General features: G+C 38.3%; 1 pseudogene; it reads right to left on the reverse strand.

The window, feature by feature from the left end:
* LOC139978530 (complement C3-like) overlaps positions 1-25,421 on the reverse strand; it is a 74,817-nt pseudogene that overhangs the window by 23,080 nt on the left and 26,316 nt on the right.

Here is a 25,421-nt window from a genome sequence, read left to right on the forward strand (position 1 = left end):
TTCTCGATATGTCTTAGGTCCTGTCAAATAGTATAGTCTTTGTGCCTGTCGATTCAAGATTATTATTCTATTCACCTAATGTGTACACCACTCGGGCTGAATGAACTACTTGTTATGCCGTTGTTAGTAGTGTTAGGATACAATTTGTGTATTATTTTGCACTCTTCGTGTTCCCTGGAGGTTCTCGGAATGTGCCAGAAGTGTACACAACTTCCACTACATTGTATATTGGAACTTCCCCAATAAGTACTAAGTGGCTTCCTAAGCCAAAGTGACACAATTAGAATACCAGCCATAACATATAGTCAGGGTTCTAGCCCGGTTTCATTTACTCGTTTGAGGACGGACGGTTTGATGGTCCCGATCAGTAAAGGGCACAGGGGGTCCGGGGAATGAATATATATGAAATTTCCTTTTTTTCAGGCGGCCATCTTGGATTCTGGCAGCCATCTTGGAAGTGGGTGGCCAAAGCAACATGCCATGACCACTTTCTGTTTCAGTTAGCCCGGAAACAACTTAATTGACCCCTCATTTGTTCATCTCCGATTTTTACAGCCAGATATATGACATTTCCTTTTTTTCTGGCGGCCATCCTGGATTTTGGCCGCCATCTTGGAAGTGGGTTACTCAGGCAACATGCCATGACCATCATCTGTTCCAGTGACCCCGGAAACACCTGAATTGACCCCTCATTTGTTCATCTCTGATTTTTACAGCCAGATATATGACATTTCCTTTTTTCTGGCGGCCATCCTGGATTTTGGCCGCCATCTTGGAAGTGGGTTACTCAGGCAACATGCCATGACCATCATCTGTTCCAGTGACCCCGGAAACACCTGAATTGACCCCTCATTTGTTCATCTCTGATTTTTACAGCCAGATATATGACATTTCCTTTTTTCTGGCGGCCATCCTGGATTTTGGCGGCCATCTTGGAAAATCGGAACCGATCAAGTGGGTTTCACGGATAAAATCAATAGATAGGTCGAAAAGGAACTCCATGCCAACTTTGGTACTTTTGTCCGGCCGGTAACGTTTATCCTGCAAATTGTTGCTAAGCCACCTGACTAAACATCGGCGTGAACAGAAGTTAGCATTCGTTGAAACTCGTCTCGCAAGGATCTCAAAGTCTTCGCAAGGCGCTACCAGAAGATCCACAGACCAAGTCCCATAGGCGTAGGAAGCGGGGGGGGGGGGGGTCTGGGGTGCGGGGGGTCTGGGGTGCAGCCCCCCAGACTGGGAAGTTTGCTGAGAAGTTTTCGGGTACCTACTGAAAAAAGAAAAATGAGCAGTGTGTTTTAAAATGTTTTTGGTGAAAATTCGGGCAATATGCTGAGAATTTTTCGGATACCTACTGAAAGCAGGATAATTTGCAATGTGTTTTTCAATTTATTTGGTGAAAATTCGGGCAATATGCTGAGAATTTTTCAGGCACCTACTGAAGGCAGAATAATTTGCAATGTGTTTTTCAATTTATTTTGATGAAAATTTGGGCAATATGCTGAGAATTTCCTGGGCACCTCCTGAAAGATAAAGAATAATTTAAAATGTGCTTTTCAATGGTTAACTGATATTATTATGATCGTTATTATTGTAACGACTTCCCCAATAATTATAACCAATATGGAAGGGTAATAAGACGGAAAACATAACCAAAATTTTCGGGCGCTCCGCGCGCGTTCGACATTTTAATGTGCATATCAAGTAGGCATTAGTCGTTTATTTGCATGTGATGTAATAACTGATGAATTACCATATGATATGCACATTAACTTGCTGAGAGCGCGAAAATTCTGGTTATATTTTTCGGGTAGGTCGTTACAGCCCCCCCCCCCCAATCAAATTAGGCTCCTACGCCTATGCCAACTCCTACTCTGGTATAGTAAGGTACATTTAATTAAATAACGTATCCTGTACCTTAGCTTAGGTTAAGTGTTAAAGTTTTAACCCTGAAATTAGAAATGTACAGATTGGTGAAAGAAGATGTTTAAATGAGAATTATATTTGATTGATACATTAAACGACGCTATCTTTCCATTTATTGTCTTCCTGGGTACGTAAACTATTTACATGCATTTTATGTTGTCATTCCGTAACAGTAGAAGGAAAAGCACTATCCGATTATTCACAGATGTTTAGGTTTCAGGAATAAATAAAACTACACTAGCACGTCGGGCCCATCATGTATTTCAGTTCTGAATTTGACACCCGTTAATGGAAGATACACAGTATGAGTATCTGGTATTCGATATTGCTTGAAGAAGGACCAGTTCGCAAAGTTATCTAAAAGCATAGAGTATGATCCCAGTTATTGATATTTAGTACACCGTGAGAATACCAACGTAAACCAAATCATCAATCAGAAGACAGAAGTTAACATTAGTAATTACTCTTACAGTTAATAAAGCATGGTCGATTCTTGTTTTGTTTAAGATAGTATTTAATGATGTACTCACTGGTCACAAGTACATTCAGCCATAGTGATTAAGGTAAAGGCAGTCATGGCAATGTCCCCGTTAATACCGCCCTGAAAAATCGACAGCAAACAGAGAATGTTCATAGTCCATATGTGACTCAGATTGTACACGCTCAACAAAGAAACTTAATTCTCTACTCCAATTATGTTTCACAGCTACAAATACTTGAAATCAATTAAACGCAATATGGGTGAACGACATCTCGACAATGACATCAATAACTGTTTGGCCAAATACCAATTTTTCATCCGTAAATATAATTAATTTAGTTTTCATGTAAACCTCTCATCAGAATGTAACTATTTTCGTTTTTAAGTAATTTTGTTTTCTTCATGATTAATTTGATGCATAAATTAAGGTCCTATGATGAACTATTCGTTATAAACTAACCGTCGTTTCTTTGTGAATAACTGATTGTCCTTCATAGAAAGCACCATTATGACGTTGTCTATTGTTCACAATCCAGCGAATGGCACTACATGGAACCATGGCATCAACTTCAGTTAGTTCTGAGGCTTGACAAAATACCTTAGCCACAAAAGCCGTCAACCTGTATAAATCAAGTCACTTCCAAATATTTCATCTCAATATGAGTGTTTAATTGGTGCGTACATGATTATAGCAATGGGGTACCGTGGTTGGTCAGCTGGTGTTAACATGTCAAAACGAATAATACAAATGTTGTTACTTTCGAACAGTAGGTCACCTTAATATAATTTGATGAAATAAGTATTTTGGAGCAAACTCAGAAATGTTTTGGGTTTATTCAACGATACGGCATCAAAAGAAAAACGTGCTACCCGAATTGATGTCTTTTGTGTGTGTGTGTGCGTGCGGTTTTGTATTCTGACCTAGGACTTGACCAAAAGAATTTCAAGTCCTCGGTTGTGATTTCTAAAGAATCACCACGTCCTCGGAAGAATTCTATTGTATGGGGTATTGTTAAGATTAGGGTACGTGGACTTGAACAATGGAAAATACAATGGGTTCCTCGGTCTGAATGTAATACAAACATGTGTGTGTGTGTGTGTGCTTGAGAGAGATTATTTAAAGGAAATAGAGACATATTAAAAACAAACAGCTGATGACTTGGAACAATGAAGTCACTCTTACAGTTTGAATTTGGTACTCGGATAATAACTTAATGAAATCAGGACGGAATACTTTGCGACTACATCATCAATGCATGGAATCAATGGTATAGATTAAAAGTTCAGAAATTTTTGCTAAGTGTTCTGTTTGCTTTGCTTTTCTAAAGTGTTAACCACTCAAAGGTCTTAACATCTGGAAAACAATATCAGACACCAGACATATTTGTAAAGGAGCGTCTGGGTGGACATTACTTAATTTACATTACGTAATCGATATGACTAAATTTGCGTAGAACCACGAGTCATCAACGGAAATCTCGACAACGAGTTATATAATTCTAATTTTCTTGGCAATTATAGGTAAGTTCCTGAAAGTGTAACACAATATTATACGCACCACGTGCTACCCGGTCTACCGAGAAACGCTGAAAATGACCCATTTGCGTGACGATATTTTGTTACTCGAACTATACCTACAGGAAAAGCCAAGGAAAGTAAACGTTATAACAAACATTATCGATAGGAGTGCACACAGTTATGGGTAGATAATGTCACTCTTAACCGAATGAACACAAAACATAACAAGTAAAGATTTGATGCTACTCGAAAGGAGAGAGAGTTGCACTATTAAACATAATACTACAACGGAATGACTTTATAATATCATAAGAACCAAGTAACCTTCAGGTCACTGGTTCCAATCCAGATCTAGCGCCTACCCCCCCCCCCCCCAAATAAAGAATAAAAAAGTTTTTATTATTATTTATCAATCGTTTTTTATTAATCTAGCTATTAAATAAAGCCTACATTACGCAATGTGAAATCTATGAAAATACTCAGTAAACGGTTGGTTTGCAATGTACTGACTTCTGACTGACAGCCCAAGTAAAGAAATGGCTGTGTAGAGACCGGTATAAACTAAGGATGGCTCAGTTCGTAGAGCGTGGAGCATGGAGCTGGTAATGGTGACTGGTCGAATCCTATAGCCTTAAAATTGCTTTCAGGTATTAAAGTAAAATTAAACTAAATACACTTTATTGGAGTCAGAAAGCCCGACGAGAGTTGCCATGTTGTTGCTTGGTAAACATGATTGTTGCTTGGTACACATATTTTCACAAAAGTAGAAACAAGTTCAATATTGGGCTGGCTCAAATGTGCCTTATTTCACTGTTAATTGAATCCAATGCTTCTTCAGTAATAACACTTTGGTTTTAAAATGTATCGGTAGTGAAGAAGAACTTACTTTGCGAACTTCATTTATTAATTCAACCTTTCACATTAATGCATTCATTCATTGTATTAAAAATGTTATTCATTACATGAGCATGTTAAAGTCTCAATACGTGTTTGCTGATAAATTTCAAAAAACAAACTTCCGAAGTAGATTCCATGTTTCTTATTCTAAATGCACTGAGCAGGTGGGTTTAATTGGGAAAAGCTGTCGCAATGAAAAGAAAAAATACATTTCTGTTACCCTTATGGCGAACGATTTACCTTACCATCACTGCGACCGCCCATGTTCATTACACAAATTGCATGGCACCGTGTCATTTTTGATGAACCTTTAGTGCAGTGAGCTGGAAAGGTCGAAGTTTAAATTCAGCCAACACGTACTGAGACTTCAATTTCTGCATTAGACCTAACACCGTCATCATGATGAAGCGGTCACTTGCCCAATGCAAGGCGTCTGGACTTGAGAATACATCATTGTACAGGGCATTATTTTCCAGTAGCTGTATCAATGTTTTTTAATGGGGCAAAGTTAAACTGATTGCCAGAAACGTTACACATTCGTCATTATAGAAGGAAAAGGACGGTAAAGAAATAGCGCAGAGTATTCCACCGTTTTCCAAACGAACCTGAACTAATATTGGACAGAGCAGTGGCTTCGATTTGATCATTTCCTGAATTTGTCGCTACAAGGTATTTTAGGACGTAAACATTAGGAGCCAGTCGAATCATTATCTGTTCTCCACAACCAGTTGGCTGACGGATCCAATGTTCCAGACCAGTCACAACGGCTGTCATAGCGGGTCCAAGAGGAGAACCTGATGCATTAATTTAAAAACAAGAGTACGATAAGCAATCTCAATCTGTTATTTATATGTTATTATTATAATATGTTATTTATATGAGCTCTAACCAGTAAAGAGTCAATTTTTTTAAAACAGCGGCTCAGTGTTTTTTGAAGTTACATCTCTTGTGTACAAACAGATGATAGTTAGTTTAATGCAATTAATGCCACATCGTTAGAACTAATATATATATATATATATATATATATATATATATATATATATATATATATATATTATGCTCTCAAATTTGGTATGATGCCTAGAAAACAAGGATTTCCACATTTGTGTTGTCAAACATATCAGGTCTCACGTTGTCTTTGTATGTACATTTCCATGTGATTTGCCCTTTGTATCGGGTCAAATATAAAAACTTAAAGTATTAACAGAGACTGAAACAGTTACACCTTTCTACAATTTGTACTTTGAGATCAGCCATCAACCTGTTGCTTAGACTGAAGATCCACTGAACGTCAGCTGTCTGGAGAACAATAGCCATGAGGAACTATGACACATCAAATTAATAAATGCGTCAGTAATACGTGATTCCATTCTTACCTGTTATACTAATATGACATGACTCTGTTCCTGGCACAACTGTTGGAGGTAAGGCTATATCAAAACAGCTTAACTGGGCTGCATTTTCCGCGTCCCATCTACCTGTATCAGGGAAGAAGAAGAAGAAATGGGGAAAAACTGACACTTGAGAAAGTTTCTTCTTAACTTTCTTCAACTCCTTGATATTGATATTCATTATTAGTGATTAGATCATTGTTTTGTTAAATAAATAAATATTGATGAAAGGCTATCCCTAGTATACGCATCCTCACATAAACTTATAATGATATGAGCCGGACGTTATAGTTACATCAATACCGCTCCAACATTTGTTTCACCCCTTTCCATACTTGGAGTGATACAAATCCTCGAAAATAGGAGTTGTGATTCCGACGCATTTATTACCGTTTTGTTTTCCTATTAATCGATCACAATTTCTGGTCACTTTTTTTCATTGATAATATAGTCAATTGAATCTCAATCGCTCTCAATGTATTTAACACGAAATAATCAATTTTCGAACTTGCTTGTGTATGTCAACTATTGTGGAAGAGAGTATTAAGGCCTCTTCGGTTTTGTTATATACATATTATACACGTTCTTGCTATTTATCTATGGCTCGAGCAGTAAGTAAGGAATGTGATTTTATTTTAAATATTCTTACAATGTTCAGTCTCTCGTATATCTGTTCCCCTATGATTTAGTTCGACTCCTTGAGGATTCAGTAGCACCGAATGATGAAACGTTCTTTCGATTCCCTCAGCCTTATGGAATGAAAGAGCATTGAAGAAATGACATCTTAAAGAAGTTCACAAATACGATTAACAGAAGAAAAAACACTATAGTCCATGAGCTAGCAGGACCCACAAGCACCCCCCCCCCCCCAGACTCTCCAAGAGTGGTATCACTTTGTTCAGGAGACCCGTCCAAACAATATTTTGCATGTTACCATTGAAAATGTTGGGATGGACTCTGCATTTCCGCCAGTTTCCAAAATGGCCGTCATTTGGAACTATTTTCACCCATATCTCGGCGTCTAAGGCTCATAGAGTTATAATTCTGGTATCTATACCCATGTTTTCTGGGTCAAGGAATCCAGTAAGAACAAAGACATAACCATTGGATCATTGCGCTGCAGTGGCCATTTTTAAATTCAAAATGGCCGCCAATTCGGAACTATTTTTACCTATAACTAAGCTTCTAAGGCACATAGAGTTATAATTCTGGTATCTATACCCATGTTTGCAGGGTCATGGAATCCAATAAGAATAACAACATTAACACTGGGACATTGTGCTGAGGAAGCCATATTGAAATTCAAAATGGACGCCATTTGGAACTATTTTCAATTTCACAAACCCATGTTTTCAGAGTTATTGAATCCAATAAGATCAACAACATTATAAAAATAAAACAAAATAAAACCATGCCATGTTCTTATCGTCAAGTATTTCACTAGGCTCAGTGATATTAATGCTGGGCCCCTTTGTTGGTAACATGTTCAACCATCTTGAATTCCAAATTGGCTGCTTGGCATTCAGAGCTAACATGTGATGCAAGTACTTCTCTAGAATTACAGTTATCCTGATGTAACTTCCCACCTGTACTACAATTCACTCTCCCTGTCACTGTCATCGCTTTCTGATGGAGCAGGTAGTAAGTCTTGGTCATCAGAATCTTCATCATCTGATTCACAGCTTGGGTCAAGTACTTCCACTTCGTCCACTAGCGCTTCGGGAAGAATTGGCCGTCCACCCACAATGGCTCCAGGAAACCAGACTTCAGAGTCCATCCATGTCCATCTGTTGGCGATGGAATGTCTTGAATGGGAATGTATGCACGTCTCCATATAGCGACCTGGTAGTTAACTCTACAGATATGCTGTTGCAACACTCCACGGCACGGTGGTAGCATCGCCAGGTCCACATTGCGACGAAGATGCAATTTAGGATCATCACAACACTTCTCTTTGTTAAGGGTAAACCCAAGTTTATCTATGCTTTTGAATCTTGGTCGACCATAGATAGCAAAGGTGAATTCTTCCAGACCAACAAACAGCTCATCTGTGACCTCCTATCCACGCCCAAGCTCATGAGCGGCGATCATGGGGGGACGGGGGGATATGTCCCCCCTCCAATATTTTAGGTGGGGGGAATAGTATCTAAAATCCCCCAATATTTGGTGGCATAGTTTTTTTAAGCATATGTTTTGTATTTTTTCATGATATCTCTAGTAATTTCAAAATAGAAAATGCTTAGATGCAACTAACAAGGCCTGGGAAGTGCCATTTCCAGCGATCTGGGAGGCATTTTCGGCCAAACTTTCCTTTTGCGCTTCGCGCCAACTTATGGTGGCGCTACGCTTAGAAAGTCTGGGAACAAACTTTGCCCCTCCCTTGGCAAATTACTCGCAAGGCGCCTGTCTAACCGTGTCACAATGTGTCACTATATATGACCGAAAGTAGTTTTTACTCTTTTTTTTAAATGAATAACTAGACGGACCGCATCCATAATGAAATTTGGTTTGCCTCTTGTGTATGAGTGAAAATACGTACAGCCATATATATGATCCACATCGATATGGGTTAACTGGGTTTCCATTTGGCCTGTTTCCTACAAGATGTCTAACCGCAGGTGCGTAGCTAAGGGAGGGGGGGGGGTGAAGGGTGGAGACCGCCCTCTCTCTCGAGCATATTTTTTTGGTGTTTTCTATGATATAGAAGTTTTATAGTAGCCGTTATAAGAGGTTTTATTATTTGTACACCAATAAATTAACTGTCTTAATTTTCGAAAAATCCTTGACCAACATTCTTCATCATACTTCCCTCTACTCTTGCAATTTTGACCGGTCTGTAAGGGGTTGAGGTTTTTTTTCTATATTGGTTTTCCATAGATGCAATTTTGTGCAACATTATGGGTATGTTTTGATGTGAATCTATTGTTCAAATTCTGAACAAATATTGGGCTTAAAACCTTGAAAAGTGGGGCTGACGGGTATTGTTGGCGTTATTACCTACAAAAGCAATGATCCACAGGAGATGCAATGAGGTCGAACATGATGTGTGACTGGTGACAATCTTGAAAAAAGGTTATGAATGAAAAAAATCTATTAGGAAAAATTTGGTTCTCAGGCAAAAGTGTCCATCTGGTTGTTAATTTTCAAGCCCGAGAAGTGCCATTTCCGGTGATCTGGGGGCTATCAAAACCAAAAATTACCTTGTACGCTGCGCGCCAACCAATGGTGGTGCTTCGCTTAGATAGTAATTTGCCTGCATCCAAGCAAATGTCTCCCTCCCAATATTTGGCAGCTTCTGCATCACTTTGATTGGTTTCACTTTCCCTTTCCCTCGGAAGGCAGTGGTTGTGTCAAAATGTGTGAAAGCATGTAGGGCCAGCAGCGCCGTGCAGTATTCTTGAGTTAGATCAAAGCTACAGCGCAATGATCCAAAGTTTTTGTCTTTGTTCTTACTGGATTCCTTGACCCAGAAAACATGGGTATAAACACCAGAATTATAACTCTATGAGCCTTAGACTCCGATATATGGGTGAAAATAGTTCCAAATGACGGGCATTTTGGAAAATGGCGGAAATGCAGATACCATCCAAACATTTTCAATGGTAACATGCAAAATAATGTTCGGACGGGTCTCCTGAACAAAATGATACCACTCTTGGAGAGTCTGGGGGGGGGGGTGCTTGTTGGGTCCTGCTAGCCCATGGACTACTATCCATACGACTCTGGGCCCCTTCGCTTTGAGAGGTATACAATTCTTGTTGTTTTTATTTCGTCTTTGTATTGAGAAGAGTTAGTTGTAAGATATCGCTATCACCGGGATAAGAACTTATATAACTTTGTAAAATGGACGACGATAACAAACTACTTTATTTTAGGGTATATCCAAAAATATCAACGATTGTAAGTAAAGAGGGCGTTAGACCTGCACATGTCATGATCAATTATTATACGTTAATTATGTAACAGTTCTTCATAGTACATTAAAAGAGAAATCGATGAATCATGCTGCATCAAATCAATGATCCCAAAAGGTTTCAGAAGTTTAAGTGTCCGCTTTCTTTCCTTTGTTTGCTGTTACGTGAAACCTGTATTGAGGCGTTCATGATACCAGCAAAGGCAAAATATTTCCTTTTGTTTTTCTTTCTCACATAAAGGTATACGCCATGGCAGTTTGTATCATGCCATTTAGAAGCAATCCCCAATGTCGTATCATAGTTAAGGTACATGTTGAACGCGTATAACATTGTGCTTCACAAAGTAGTCACTTACATGTTATCGCATTGCCGACACGTACTTACTTTAATGTGCGATATTGCCATTGGACTTCAATTATTCATCCTTAAGTTTTAGAAATATTAAGAAACAAACTCACGATGACGTTAAGTTTCTTTCTAACGACGTCACTGCCTTTGGTGCTTTCAATACCTACGGTGATAGGCCATTCTCCAACTTTAACTCCAATCACCACGTAAGTGACAGTGAAGTTATTGCGGTACCTTACTGTGAATTCCTTCTTAGCTGATAAAACGTTAGGTGTGCCCTCAGAAAGAATTTCTGGTGGTGTTTTTAGAAACATTTCTACCTGCCATGAAAAATAATACTTCTTTATATTAGTAACACATATATAGACCAATGTCGGACATTTTGTAATAAATGGTATTCCAAAACTGCTTCATAATCAGAAATAGCTTCCCTTTTCACCAGAAACAGGGGAAAAAAACGACTAGCTATGATAAGGTGGCAACGCGAGATCATTATGCTTCTTGTTCCTGGTTTCTGCAAGTATCCCTTGTTCTAATATTCTTTACTTTCTGCAAATAATGTAGCATGTGCTTTCTTCATTCTCAAATAGTTTAATACTGTATTTCCTTGACTATATATGAATATGTAAAGTCAGACAGATAAACGAATAGAATAAGTCGCTGGTAGTCTTAAACACAACACATGCCACCACTTTCCCTGATTTACTTTTCATTTGCATTTAGTAATTTACCAACTAGGCAATTGGTCTGGGGAAGTACTTTCTGAAGTTTATGCTTATCCTAAGTTGCAAGTGCTAGAATTCATGTGGAGAGAGATATCATGAAAACATTCACAGTATGCAAGGTACCTTGTGTTTAATCTCGGTGCCGTTAGCAGATGAAATAGTTATTATTTGTACTGCATTTGTAAACATGCAATCCTGGCCAGTAGGCCTAGTTAATTGAAAGGTCATTATTTATCATGTATACTATAGGCCGACTCTATATCCAAGGATATACACTGACTGTACTATGTGTGATATTCTCTAACTTGCTAACATTCCTTGTGATTCCATTTCTTACCTTTTATGTGACACATTGATCATGATCATTGACAATCTCGCTTCTATGAGTTTAGTTTCTGCTCTCTTTTCTTTTAATAGTCAGCCATCGGTCTCTTGCCAACTTCGACAGTTTGGCTCCACTTGTGAGATACTCTTCTATGTCAACCGTTACATGAAGCAAGGACATTTAGTAATAGATTTCCCATCCACTTGCTATAGTTTTACCAATGGGTCAAACAAAGCTTTGCCATCAACTTCTAATAATGCCAGGTAATTTATCGCCACTTCTTTACACATTTACTAGCTTTGAAATGTTCATATGTACAGCGGAGTAGGCTAAGCTAGGGCTACTAATAGGACAGTGTCACCAAGTTTTCGCACAATAAGCAGTAAAATATTGGAATGTAAGTGTCGAAAAATGCCGATTTCGAATGTGAGGGCATTGACACACACATAACTGTTTTTTTACGGAACGCATACTCAGAAACAGCGGACAGAAGGACGAATTTTTATGTTTACAAATGTAGGTATACAGTACCGTGTTTAACAGCTACCGTGCTCAGTAACATGCCCGGTTTATCTGTGTCCTGCATTGCGCAAAGGCGATTCTTAAAACTCTGAACTGACCTATATTACATCCATTGAAGTCTTTCTTCCAAATTCACATTGATTTTAGTTGTTCATATTATTTTCAGTGCGATATGTACCATTTTGTTCGATTTTTACCAGTGAGCCCAAGAACTCCGAGATTCAACAGTCTAAATGCATAAACATTTCTGATTGAATGTCTTTATTTCCAATAATTTGAGATTGAAATACCTGTCATGAGTATGTAGTTACAACTACAAGATCTTACCTCCACATCATCGTGGGCATAGTTAAACACGACTGCTTGGATTTCCACGTGTTCATTCCTTTTCACAGAATACGGTAGTAGCAATTGAATGCCAAGATCAGACCGTACCACCAGCTCTGTTGGTTCAATGACGCACATTGGGAAATTCTCATGAAGACCAAACGCTTGTATGGACCATGTAGTCATACTGCCAGGTAGGGTGTACCGCCGATAAACTAGTTCGTTACTGTCGGGGAAAGGATTGTATATATGCACGTTATCACCGCTTCTGTGTAAGGACATTTCTCTCTTTTATAGAAACAACAAAAAGAGAAAACGGGATAATAAACGGTTCCTATTTCAGATTTGCAGGTTATTTGAAATGTTTTCGATTGACTAATGTCGAATATAACATGACCTGTAATTAGGCTAATCATGCATTTTAACGTAGAGTTACACTATGGATAAACAGATAGAAATCATTCAAGCTTATCCGGAATCGCATATTTCTAATTATCTAATGAAACCATCCAAATTTAGTACTCAATAATGCTACACGAAGTAGATTCAGACTTACGAGTCGACGTGAACTACGTCAAAGGCCCACGAGTCTGGAACATCAAATCGAACTGACGCATCATTGAACGGATCATTATCAGCGATGCTTCCAAAACCTGCTAAATCAATATCAATATTTTCCTCACAGGATTCGTCTCTTTCAGCCTTCTTACAGCAGGCGATAAAAATTCTAACTAACTCATCGCCGACATCTTCTGTCATCTCAGGAAATCTTGTCCGAGCCCGTCGCTGGAATCTCACTGACTTCTCATTACATGAGCCACTTCCAAAGCGTCGGTGTCCTTTTGAGCAGGCAGATATCTTTCTTTCGTCGTTGCCAAGTTCTTCAACTGTATGTGTGGATGAAATTCAACCAAAACAAAGAATATCTAGAGGTTATTATTTCCACATGATTAGAGACTTGTATTTAGACTTCGTGTTTGTTTAAAGTATAGTTTAGAACCCCTAATTATTCCCAATAGCGAGTGCTATATGTTTGTCCCCTGTATGACATATCCAACACCCCCGCACTTTACTCTTTTCCATTTCCCTTATCCCTTCATTGTCGTTCAATACATATTAAATGTTTGCCGGGTTCAGTGACTCCGTGTCTAATAGCCTTACTGGCTGCTTGTCTCCTTCATTGCCGATTGCTCGTATGTGAACACATGCTTTTAGAAAATCATTACTCGAGATAGGAATACACTAGAGAGCTTCCCAAAGCTTTATTTTGCACATAAGACAGCCTGCATCAAAAAACAACCTTTTCCGAGGGGGTCACATGGACTTTTTTTTGTCTTCAAAGATTTGTTTACATTCAAAAACCGGTCGTTTTTTACCTTTTTCTTCAAAAAAATTGTGAGAACAGTGGAAACCTTCAATCAACTAACCCTTTCGACTACAACTAGCTAAGACATACAAGGACTCAAATCAGGAGCCTCAAGGGCATATGTAATGCTCCGTGTAGTTAGGGTAAATGTTATCACTCACGTAATTGAAACGGTAACTATTTAGCACATATTATCATGGCTAAATACTACTAAGAGGCGTTAGACCTTCTTTTAATGGGCAATTTGACCATCCAGCAGTTGGAGGATGACGACATCGCTGAATCTGAAGAAGATTCTGACGATGAAATTCTGATATGGTAAGCCACATGCACACTGTATGTATTGTGTATACATGTATATATGATGTACTGTTGTCGCGCAATAGGCCTTTATGACTCATCGTTACGCTTGATTACCATTGTATTACATAATACATGTAGGTCAAGTAGTTTGGAGGGAGGGGGAGGAAAAATCAGTCATATTCCTCACATTCAACATCAAATTATATTTTACTTATAAAATAACATGTCTTGAACTCATCAAACTACCAAAAGTCCAGCAGATTTCATCAAAATAATTTCAAATGGGCAAAAAAAAAGTACAGTGTATGTATCTTAACCTCATTTGCATATTTACATATCTAATTAGCTCAATTATAAAAAAATTATAAAAAATAAAACCTCATTTCAATACCTATCTGTCAATACTTGGGTCCCTATTGAAAAAAATGACCAAATTTTAAGTAATTACAATGTGTAAATATATTTCCCCCAGGGGACAATTATATGATCACAATTGGGAATGAAGGGGTTAAGCTCTGCTGAAGAGGAGCACACTGGTCCATTTGTAGTATCTGGAGGGCTTTAGCACAAGATAGTATAAGGCCTTGATTGATGAGCGTCGTAAGTAACTCCTAGATTATCTTAAAGAGGTTATAAAGTGGTGTGTTTTCATGTCTTGGAATAGTTTATCTACATTACTACAACACCACCCATGCGCAACTTTCCCCTAAAACTGCTTCAAACGTCAGAAATACGCTGTCAAAGTATTCCCTAGAGACCTCTCGAACTGCCAATCATAACAAAAATTCAAGCTGCCCGACGCAGTTCATCTGGCGTCATCAAAGGAATCATTTCAGCAAAAGCCGACTCCTGCTATTTCTTCTCCCGAATCTACCGATTCCGAGGAAATGGGACTTCACCTCTCAGAAACTTCGTCAAGCTTTGACGAAAATGATTTTCTTGAAGAAAAAGATGAGGAAATATATAGTTTCCGATGGTAATGGAGATATTGGTGTTTTGCCCTAGACGCGTCGCTGCCGATTGAAGTCCCCAGCAGAACGGCTGGGCTATCCTGAACCGAAACTGGTCGGTTGAGCATAAACAAAACCACCCTTAATAAGACCATAATATGATTTAAATCATCTCAAATGTCGATGATCCTGCTACTTAACTTCGTAGCGAAGCTTCTGAAAGTTTGTTACTTACAGTGCAAGGAAAAGGTGACATCTGTACAGTGCAAGTGCAACCCTATAGTACTAGTAGTGGTAATATTGGGTCTAGACCATAACTGATAGACGTTGTATAACAGGCTGGCCCGTGTAATTGTATCTTTCAACTGTTGCATTAAATCATAACACAACGCCACTAAAGAAAAATTGCAGATCTAGTATTGATTATTCTAAAACCAACTGGCTTTAACTTTTGTGTAAAATATTAGGTAACCAATTAAAAAATTGTCATTTGCTGCATCAAGGAGGCCTATATGCTATGGTCATAACAAGTAATCTGGCAATAGTATAGGCCCACAGGCACTCGTAACATTGTGTTTGTGTAGTGTTATGAACGAGTCGTGTCCAAATTCTTCTATTTCTGTCATCTTTTGGAAAACTCCAAAACTCCAACAAAACTCCAAACACCAAATGTCAATTACTACAGAGCACTGCAACAGTGTAAAGTTGTGTGTTCTCAGACGTTTAAGAATGTAAACAAAGCGTCCCGGAAGTGAGCTGAGTTCCTCAACTGACCTCACGCCGCATTACCGTATATACAACAATTTTTAGAAAGTTTTTATCACCCTCGAATTTTTGATCGTGTATTCCTCAAGGATGCAAGCTGACATAAATTGGGTATCATTGGAAAGCTGCGAGTTTACAGAATACGATGATAAAGAAAAATATGTCCATTTCATAACCTCTTTAAGTATTCGGCGAGAGAAAGGTGTTAGTTGACCGTGCTTTTCCCTTCCGGGGTTCCATTACAATGAAGGAATCCAGGAAATATAGACCAGGCTTTGTTTTAGTCTTCCTTGAAATGTTTAAAGTAGTGTAGGTTATTTCATGCTCTGTATACTCTCTAGTGGAAGAAGTCACACCTGCATACTTCCTAATCACTGTGTGCGTCCAGTGTAAAGTTAGCTCTTGTCTGGTAGGGTGGGATGGGGCTTAGTTTCTCTTTGTTTTTAACTTGTTTCAGACGACGTAGTCTGCAAGCAACTAGACCATTCACCAAGACACTCCACACTGCCATACATCTGCAGTAGAGACATGCTAGAAGATTATAGAAACTGCTCATATTAATTGCTAGAAAGTACTTAGATACCAAGAATTGTTAGATAACTTGTGCTCTGAGGGACTGGTCGATACTCTGTGGTAGACGACGCAGTTAGGTAATACTGTTTAGGAGAGGCTTGTATATAGACGCCGGCATTCCTACCCATGGTTCTGCCATCCATGTGATGGACACCCCCCCCCCCCACCACACACACACCCGCCCGTCCAGTGGATGTCACTCAACCGACTGAGGAATGATTTGCGCGCGGACAACCGTGGGCTCGCTTCTTCCTGAGTGGCGGATTTTAAGTACATCATGAAAGTGTGCATATATGGAATATACACACACAAAGAAACAAATTCAATAAACTCACGTAATTCTTCAAGGGACCGTCTTCTATGGCTGTTGACATTAGCTACACAGTGAGTACCTATCAAGATCAAATTAAATGATATAGTTGTACATATTATTAACTGGTTTTGATCCTCTGAACAGACAAAGTGTTCATAGCCTATGGTTGGTTAGTGTGTCCGCTCATAATGCGGGAGGGCCAGGTTCGAATCCCGATGGAGGCTGGAAGTTTTTTCATTGTTCTGTGTTTTGGGACTCATTACCGTTTCAAGATTGTATGCTTATATATTCGTTTGCCTTGGCCGATTATTTCCATTTCATTTGGGACAGTTCTGTTCAAAGTATCTCTTTCGAGATGAAGCTGCAACATTCACAGATGATTTCGAGTTGGTTAGCATCATGATTGATTACTAAAGAAAGGCAACAGAACTAGCATTGTTGGATACAGATAGCAAAAGCATACAGTCGAATAATGACCTTCTTTACTGAGTCCATTTGGCCGGGCAAAGTATCAACAGCTTCGTTTTTAAAGGTGTCTGCATATAAAGCCCGGGTTCGAATCCCGTTGGAGGTCGAATATATACATATGACCTCGAGTTGTTTATAATCATGTTTGATCTCTAGAGTATGGCAAAATTGTCACTAAACAGAACTAGTATTGCTCGATTCAGTGAAAACATATTTATATATATATATATATATATATATATATATATATATATATATATATATATATATATATATGTATATATATATATATATATATATACACAGGCGCGTATCCAGGGGGGCGTTGGGGGCGCGCGCCCCCCGGGTAAGAAAAAGAAGAAAGATAAAAAAGAGAAGAAAAAAGGGAAAAAAGAGGGGAAAGAAGAGGAGGAGGAGGAGAGGAAGGAAGGGAAAAGAAAAAGAAGAAAGAGAGAAAAGGAGAAAAGGAGAAAAGGAGGGAGTAAAAGACAGACGCCAAGACACAGGGAAGAGGAACAGGAACAGTGACATCATTACAGCGCTGATCCCTATTATATACCCATGGCTGAGTAGCCAGTGACGGATCAAGGATTTCGGAAGGGGCGTGCGCCTGACACTACCCCTTACACCTACAACTCCATTTTTGACGGTTCCATTTTTCCTCTCTCACTAATGTATCTATATATATACTACTGCATAATGGTCTATCATAACGCGTGTATGTGTTTATGGACGCCTTAAACAATTGTGCTATGAAACCAAGTGTGGCTGGTCTCGAACTCGACCGAGTCGTGGGGAACATGACGCATTTCGGGAAGGGGGCAAGCGCCCCCGAGCATATTTTTTATGATTTCACTAGTAATTTTAAAATAGAAAATGCTTAGATGCAACTTTCAAGGCCTGGAAAGTGTCATTTCCAGCGATATGGGAGGCATTTTTGCCCAAAATTTTCTTGTACGCTTCGCGCCAACTCATCGTGGCGCTACGCTATGATAGTTTGCCTACAGGCTTCGCCCCTCCATTGGCAAATTCTTCGCTACGCGTCTGTTCGAATTTGTAAAGCACACAGCAGATATCACATCATATCAGTGAGCATGAAAATGGCGGTTCCATGATGAACAGCCTCAAAAACTGTCGATGTGTTTAGTCAAATGCGTAGGAGCCCAATTTGATTTGGGGGCTGTAACGACTTGCCCGAAAAATAGGATAAATTTTTCGCGCGCTCAGCGAAATATAAGCAAGCATCGGTTATTACATCGCATGCCATCGAGTACCGTACGGTCCGTGCAAGTTGCGCAGTATACCGCGGGATGCTAATGTAAACAACGAAATGTCTTATGTAGATGGAGAAAAAGCATGGAGGTCCAATTATGTCAAATTCTCTTTTACATTAGTAATGGCTAAGTAGTCGGCCAAGCAGCCCCCCCCCCGGCCTCCTACGCCTATGTGTGTAGTGTTCGGTTTCGGAATATCTGGTATTTTTTCATTTCCTTCAACCAAGTTTTATAAAAGCCTTTATAAGAGGTTTTAATATTTGTACACCAATAAATTAACTGTGTCTGAATTTTTGAAAATTTCCTGACGAACATTCTTCATCATACTTCCCTCTACTCGTGTAATATTAACCGGTCTGTTAGGGGTTGAAGGAGGCTTTTCTATATTGGTTGTCCATAGATGACACTTTTTGCAACATTATGGGTATGTTTTGAAGTGAGTTTATTCACGAGAAATGTGAATTTTCAAATTCTGAACAAATAATGGGCTTAAAACCTTGAAAAGTGGGGCTGACGGGTATTGTGGGCCGTTACGTAGTATTACCTACAAAAGCAATGATCCACAGGACACCACAGGACATTCGATGAGGTCGAACATGATGTGTGACTGGTGACAACCTTGAAAAGGTTATGGATGGAAAAAAAACTATTGGAAAATACTTGGTTCTCAGGCAAAAAGTGTACATCTGGTTGGTCATTTTCAAGCCCGAGAAGTGCCATTTCCGGTGATCTTGGGGGTATAGAAACCAGAAATTTTCTTGTACGCTGCGCGCCAACCAATGGTGGTGCTCTGCTTTGATAGTAATTCGCCTGCATCCAAGCAAATGTCCCCCCCCCCATATTTGAAACAGATATATATATATATATATATATATATATATATATATATATATATGTGTGTGTGTGTGTTAATGAAAAGAGTTGGTTAGCATCATATTTGAACTCCAGAGTAAGGCAAAATATGCAAGGGCGTAGGAACCGGGGGGGCTGGGGGGGCGCCAGCCCCCCAGTGAAAAATGTGGAGGGGCGGAAGTATCATTCCGCCCCCCCCCCCGGTTCGCAAGCCAGAAAACCCCTTTTTCATTTTCAAATGAGAATAAAAATCTCATTTGGAGCACCAAATTGCATCTAAGGCCAGGTGAAAATACAAAATTAAGTTTACAAAATGGAGTGGGTGTTGAAGTGTGCTATATTGCACCAAATTACATCTGAGGCCACCTGGAAATGCAAAAAATTCCAAAGGGGAGGGGGACACCCCCTCCCCTTAGACCCCTCCCCCAGGCTGGCCATCAGTCTTCAGCCCCCCCACTCAAAAGTACCTTCCTACGCCACTGAAAATATGTCACCAAAAACAGAACTAGTATTGTTCGATACAGATGTCAAACGCCTACTGTGAAATTACGACCTTCTTTACCGGTTTCGAACCTCTGGACATACAATCAGCGCTCATAGCCTAGTTGGTTAGGGTGTCCGCGTACAGAGCGGGAGGCCCGGGTTCGAATCCCATCATCATCATCATTGTTATTATTGTTAATGTTAACGTTTCAATTAAGATTTTAACGATAGTGATTTTAAACATGCATGCAGTGAAGTTTCAAGTTAAATGTTTCTCAGACCTTCTCGATCACCGACGTTGAGTGGTCCATCGCTGGCCATTACTGTTACACCAGCATTCTGTAATAACAGATAATACAGGTAGTATATTCGTAGCAACATTTGAAAAGCATGTTCAGATAGTTCGTTCAATATTACGAACTGGGACGGACAAATCAACAATGCGTTTGGAATCATGCCGTGTGTGGTTTAGGAATTATCAGTTACTAGTTTAAAGAATTTGCTTTTTTTGTTTGTTAATAAAATGTCAATTTTTCTTCCAATACCTTGAAAATGTGTTCGGAGGTCTTTCCACCACCTGGACCGCATCCAGTGTCTTGTGTGTCCATTGTTGAAAACATCTAAATGAAAATATAAAACATTTTGAGGTACATCTTGGCTGTAATTATCTTATAGTTTCTCTTAACCTTTTCTATCCTCTATCCTATACAAGCAATGATATTTTGTAAATGGTTGATAATTGTAGCGTATTATGGCCCTCTCAGTAACCAGAGCAACGGTCGAAATGAAAAATGTTTTTTATTTTTTTATTTTGAGAAGCGAGTGGGGATCATCACATGGTAAATGATCGAAAGACCGGTTGTCAGGCTTAACGAGATGAAACGGTCTCTATTTCATACATAACATTAAAACCTCTAAATAACGTATAGAGTTTTGTATTGTGTATCAGACTATGTAAAGTATGACCTATAGTTACCTAATTGCCAAATAGTCTTCTAACAATCGTTACCTTTTTTCTAGTTAGCCCGTGAAAATCTCTCAAACGAAGGGCTGCTTTATCTACGGCGATCAATGATACTTTGGTACCAGGTTTAGCAGTTATCCGAAATAGGACTGGATTATTCGGTTCCGCGTATTCTCCAAAAGGTACCAGTATTCTGTCCGTATCCACAACTCTTACGGTGACCTGTTTTGAGAAAATCTTTGAAATATTTATGCATCGAAATATACTTTCATCAGTTAACTTACCATTATACATATCTGTTATGATAACATCACAAAGAAACAAATGTGATGTTATATTCTAGCCTGTATGGACGTCACTAAGACGTTCGATTACTGGGTAGTGGCGGTGGGAAGGGGGGGGGGTATGTTGGCACGAAACATCTCTGTTGGTCATGTCCATGGGTCTCTCATTTCCAATCACCCATACTCTTAGCTCAGACACCATGCATTTGTTAAAAAATCGACATATGTCGGCTTTCGTGCTATGATTAAATTATATATGCATATGCAGAGGCCCCATTATCCAAAAGCCCAGTTCATACATTTCGACAAGCTTAGTAGCGATTAGACATGTATGTTATTACATGGACTAACCACCTAGAAATGGTTGAGAATTACATGTAGAATTGTATGTAGAAATCACCTGTCATTCGCGACGTATTGTAGATACAAATCAAGCAATTAGCTGTTACCCTTACCCTGACATGCTACTTTACCAATTTTGGAAGAGATATAAATCCAATTGCTTTACTTATTGTGTTTGAGGCCAGGCACGTGGAGGGTCCCAACTCCCAAGGCAACTTGACGAAACACGGACGTGAGTATGATAGGAAGGCATGAAAACAGAAGCTTGTATTGTAGGGGCCTAGGCCTACTGTAGCTAGGTCTAATTAAGCCTAAACGTAGGATCTAACTTGCAGAAGTAGTGGCATCGTCAAAGGCAGCTTTTTAGTTTTGCTCAGTTCATTTTCAAAACTTCAGGACTTATGGCACACTAGGCGCACCATAAACGCCCGCACGTATATAATTGTCTTTCATTGTATTACCTACAAACGATGACCTAACCCTCTTACATAGGCCTTTGTTCTTTATGTCCCACAGCTCCAGTTGTCAGTCGATTTTATAAAATACCACACATACACAAACAATGACCATCGCATCGTGTCATTCGGCGTCCGACCAGAAATCAAAATGGAAATTCTTCCCAGGTGCAGATTTAATAACTTGAACCAGAAAACGAAAACGATTAGTGGCTCCGATGCCCAAACTTATACATAGTGCGGTAAGCTACCCATGTTAATATTCAGGACATTGTGCACATTGACTAATGTGGCACATATGAGGAAGGTTATTGAATCAGTCATCATGTTGAGAAAGTATATTTAGTGACTTGTATAAAACAGATACATGCATAAATATTAACGAGGTCAAATGTATCATGTATCAATACAAGTACATTGTATTATCCAAGTACATGTTTGAAGCTTAATTTCCGAGATATCTGATTAAAAATTTAATGTCCACCCACTGATTGTGTTATTATGTACCAACATCACGATGCTAGTATGAACCAAATTTTACATTAAGACCCGTCCACTCCTTAATATTCATGAGATGAGAACGAAGAATAATAGGGCACTTTAACTCATCATGGGGCATATATCTACCACGTATCACATTGATTGAACATGTGGTTGTTGCGATATCGTGTTTACAAACTGTTTTTAACAATTTCCTTTTAAGTTCCACCCATACATAAATATTAACTAGGTAAATTTGTTGTTGCAAAGAACATGTACATACTATGTAATTACGTCACCATAGTAAGTATAAAATAAATTGGACATACGGTTGCAAAGATATTGACATTTAAGAACAATATGGCAAGTCCCGCCAAAAAAAAAAAAAAACCAAGAGTGCATATCTGATCATCGTAGGGCATCTGTCTCCCAAGTACATGACATTGATTCAACTTGTGTTTGTTGGAGATACCTTTAACAAGCTTATTTCGACGACTTTCCATTAAGCCCCATCCACTCACGATTATTAATAAGGAAACAATTGTTGTTGCAAAGAACATGGTCATATCTGTAATTGGTATTTATATATTGACTGTTTTATGTATTTAATGTTTTATGTCATTGTATATTCTAGATTGTTTGTAAAGCGCACAGATGCATCGCGCGAAGTGCGCATATAAGATTTTATTTACTATACATTACATACTATGTAGTTACATCACCATATCCAAGTACGAACTAAATCGGACGTATACGGTTGAAGAGATATTAGCTATTAAAAAATTCTAGTCCCGCCCACTCGTTAATACTCATAAGATGGGAAGCACAAAGACTAGGGCACATCTACTCGCCATTGGGCATAAACCTACCAAGTATGATATTGACTCAACTTGTGGTTGTTGAGATATCATGCTTTCAAGCTAGCCAGAAACACCAGATATTCGAAGTTCTTGATACAAGCTACGGGTGATTATCTGGCATCACAGAAGTGATATTTTTAGAAAGTAAACTTAATTGTGATAGTTTTCGGAAAGGTACATCAATGTAAATGCATGTTTCAGACAGTACAAATTTCATACCGACAAACACGCCGACCACCCTTCTACCCAACGGCCTGGGTGGATCGTCGTTGTGACAAGAGTTTAGAAGGTTTTGTTTTCCCGAAGAGCGACATGATTTCCCAACGAATCGCAAAAAATTCCACGAGAGCTACTGCTTTGGTCCAAGTATTTCTTGGGATCGCTACACCACAACCCCCCCCCCCTTCCCCCGCCAATACACATACATCCGTAACGATGTATCTGATCTTCCTAATGGGAATTTAGAATTTCGCTAAAAAATCCCGTTCCTTTTGCCCGACGTAAAATCATTTCTGGTAGTGAAACTCCCCTCTCCAACAACACATGGTTTACAGGTTTACATGAGAAAACACATATCTACAGCCAGCAACAAAATATTAAAAGTAGGTTTTTAACCATCATTACAGAATGTGTTTACTTTACGTATGAAGTTGGGTTTTCAACATGCATCATTTTAGATTGTTTTTGTTTTTTTTACGTATATTAATGTTGGTTTTCAACCATCCTTTTAGAAATGAGTTTATTTCACGTATAACAGAGTTGGGTTTTCAACCATCATAGATTGTGTTTCTTTCACCTATATTAAAGAAGGGGTTTCAACCATCCTTTTAGAAATGTGTTGCGTTTACGTATATTAAAATTGCCTATTCAACCATCATTTTAGTTATGTGTTTCTTTTACGTATATAGGCAGCGGATATCCGTTTATGTATAACTTACATGATTGTAACACTTTCTTTGGACTTCAAATCTCACAGAATCTGCTATGATATGGTTGTTTTCCCCAATAAAGTAAGCGACGATTCGGGCGCTCGGAATCATTTCCGGTGTGACTCTGAATTGGTATCCGTCATCATTTTCAACCTGCTTGCTTTCAATATGGAAAATCTTACCTCTCGCAATTATCTGTCATACACAAAAAAAGGAAGATTATTATGGTTTATATGCGAATTTAAGTGTTTATCGTAAAAACTTGTCAAAAAGTTTCAGTCATATTATAAATCCTAATCCTATATATAACAGTAAAACAACTAAATGAGGAAAGCCTGAATCTCGAATGAGATAAAAAAAATATATTAATCATTAATGGGAGGTGAAACAGCCATAAATAAAATACTTTCATGTCCGACATAACAAAATAAAGAAGCTCGATATATTTGGTTGGCGTTAATATATATATAGATAGATAGATAGATAGATAGATAGATAGATAGATAGATAGATAGATAGATAGATAGATAGATAGATAGATAGATAGATAGATAGATAGATAGATAGATAGATAGATAGATAGATAGATAGATAGATAGATAGATAGATAGATAGATAGATAGATAGATAGATAGATAGATAGATAGATAGATAGATAGATAGATAGATAGATAGATAGATAGATAGATAGATAGATAGATAGATAGATAGATAGATAGATAGATAGATAGATAGATAGATAGATAGATAGATAGATAGATAGATAGATAGATAGATAGATAGATAGATAGATAGATAGATAGATAGATAGATAGATAGATAGATAGATAGATAGATAGATAGATAGATAGATAGATAGATAGATAGATAGATAGATAGATAGATAGATAGATAGATAGATAGATAGATAGATAGATAGATAGATAGATAGATAGATAGATAGATAGATAGATAGATAGATAGATAGATAGATAGATAGATAGATAGATAGATAGATAGATAGATAGATAGATAGATAGATAGATAGATAGATAGATAGATAGATAGATAGATAGATAGATAGATAGATAGATAGATAGATAGATAGATAGATAGATAGATAGATAGATAGATAGATAGATAGATAGATAGATAGATAGATAGATAGATAGATAGATAGATAGATAGATAGATAGATAGATAGATAGATAGATAGATAGATAGATAGATAGATAGATAGATAGATAGATAGATAGATAGATAGATAGATAGATAGATAGATAGATAGATAGATAGATAGATAGATAGATAGATAGATAGATAGATAGATAGATAGATAGATAGATAGATAGATAGATAGATAGATAGATAGATAGATAGATAGATAGATAGATAGATAGATAG

This window comes from Apostichopus japonicus, chromosome 13 (assembly GCF_037975245.1).
Source record: "Apostichopus japonicus isolate 1M-3 chromosome 13, ASM3797524v1, whole genome shotgun sequence".
NCBI classification, from domain to species: domain Eukaryota; kingdom Metazoa; phylum Echinodermata; class Holothuroidea; order Aspidochirotida; family Stichopodidae; genus Apostichopus; species Apostichopus japonicus.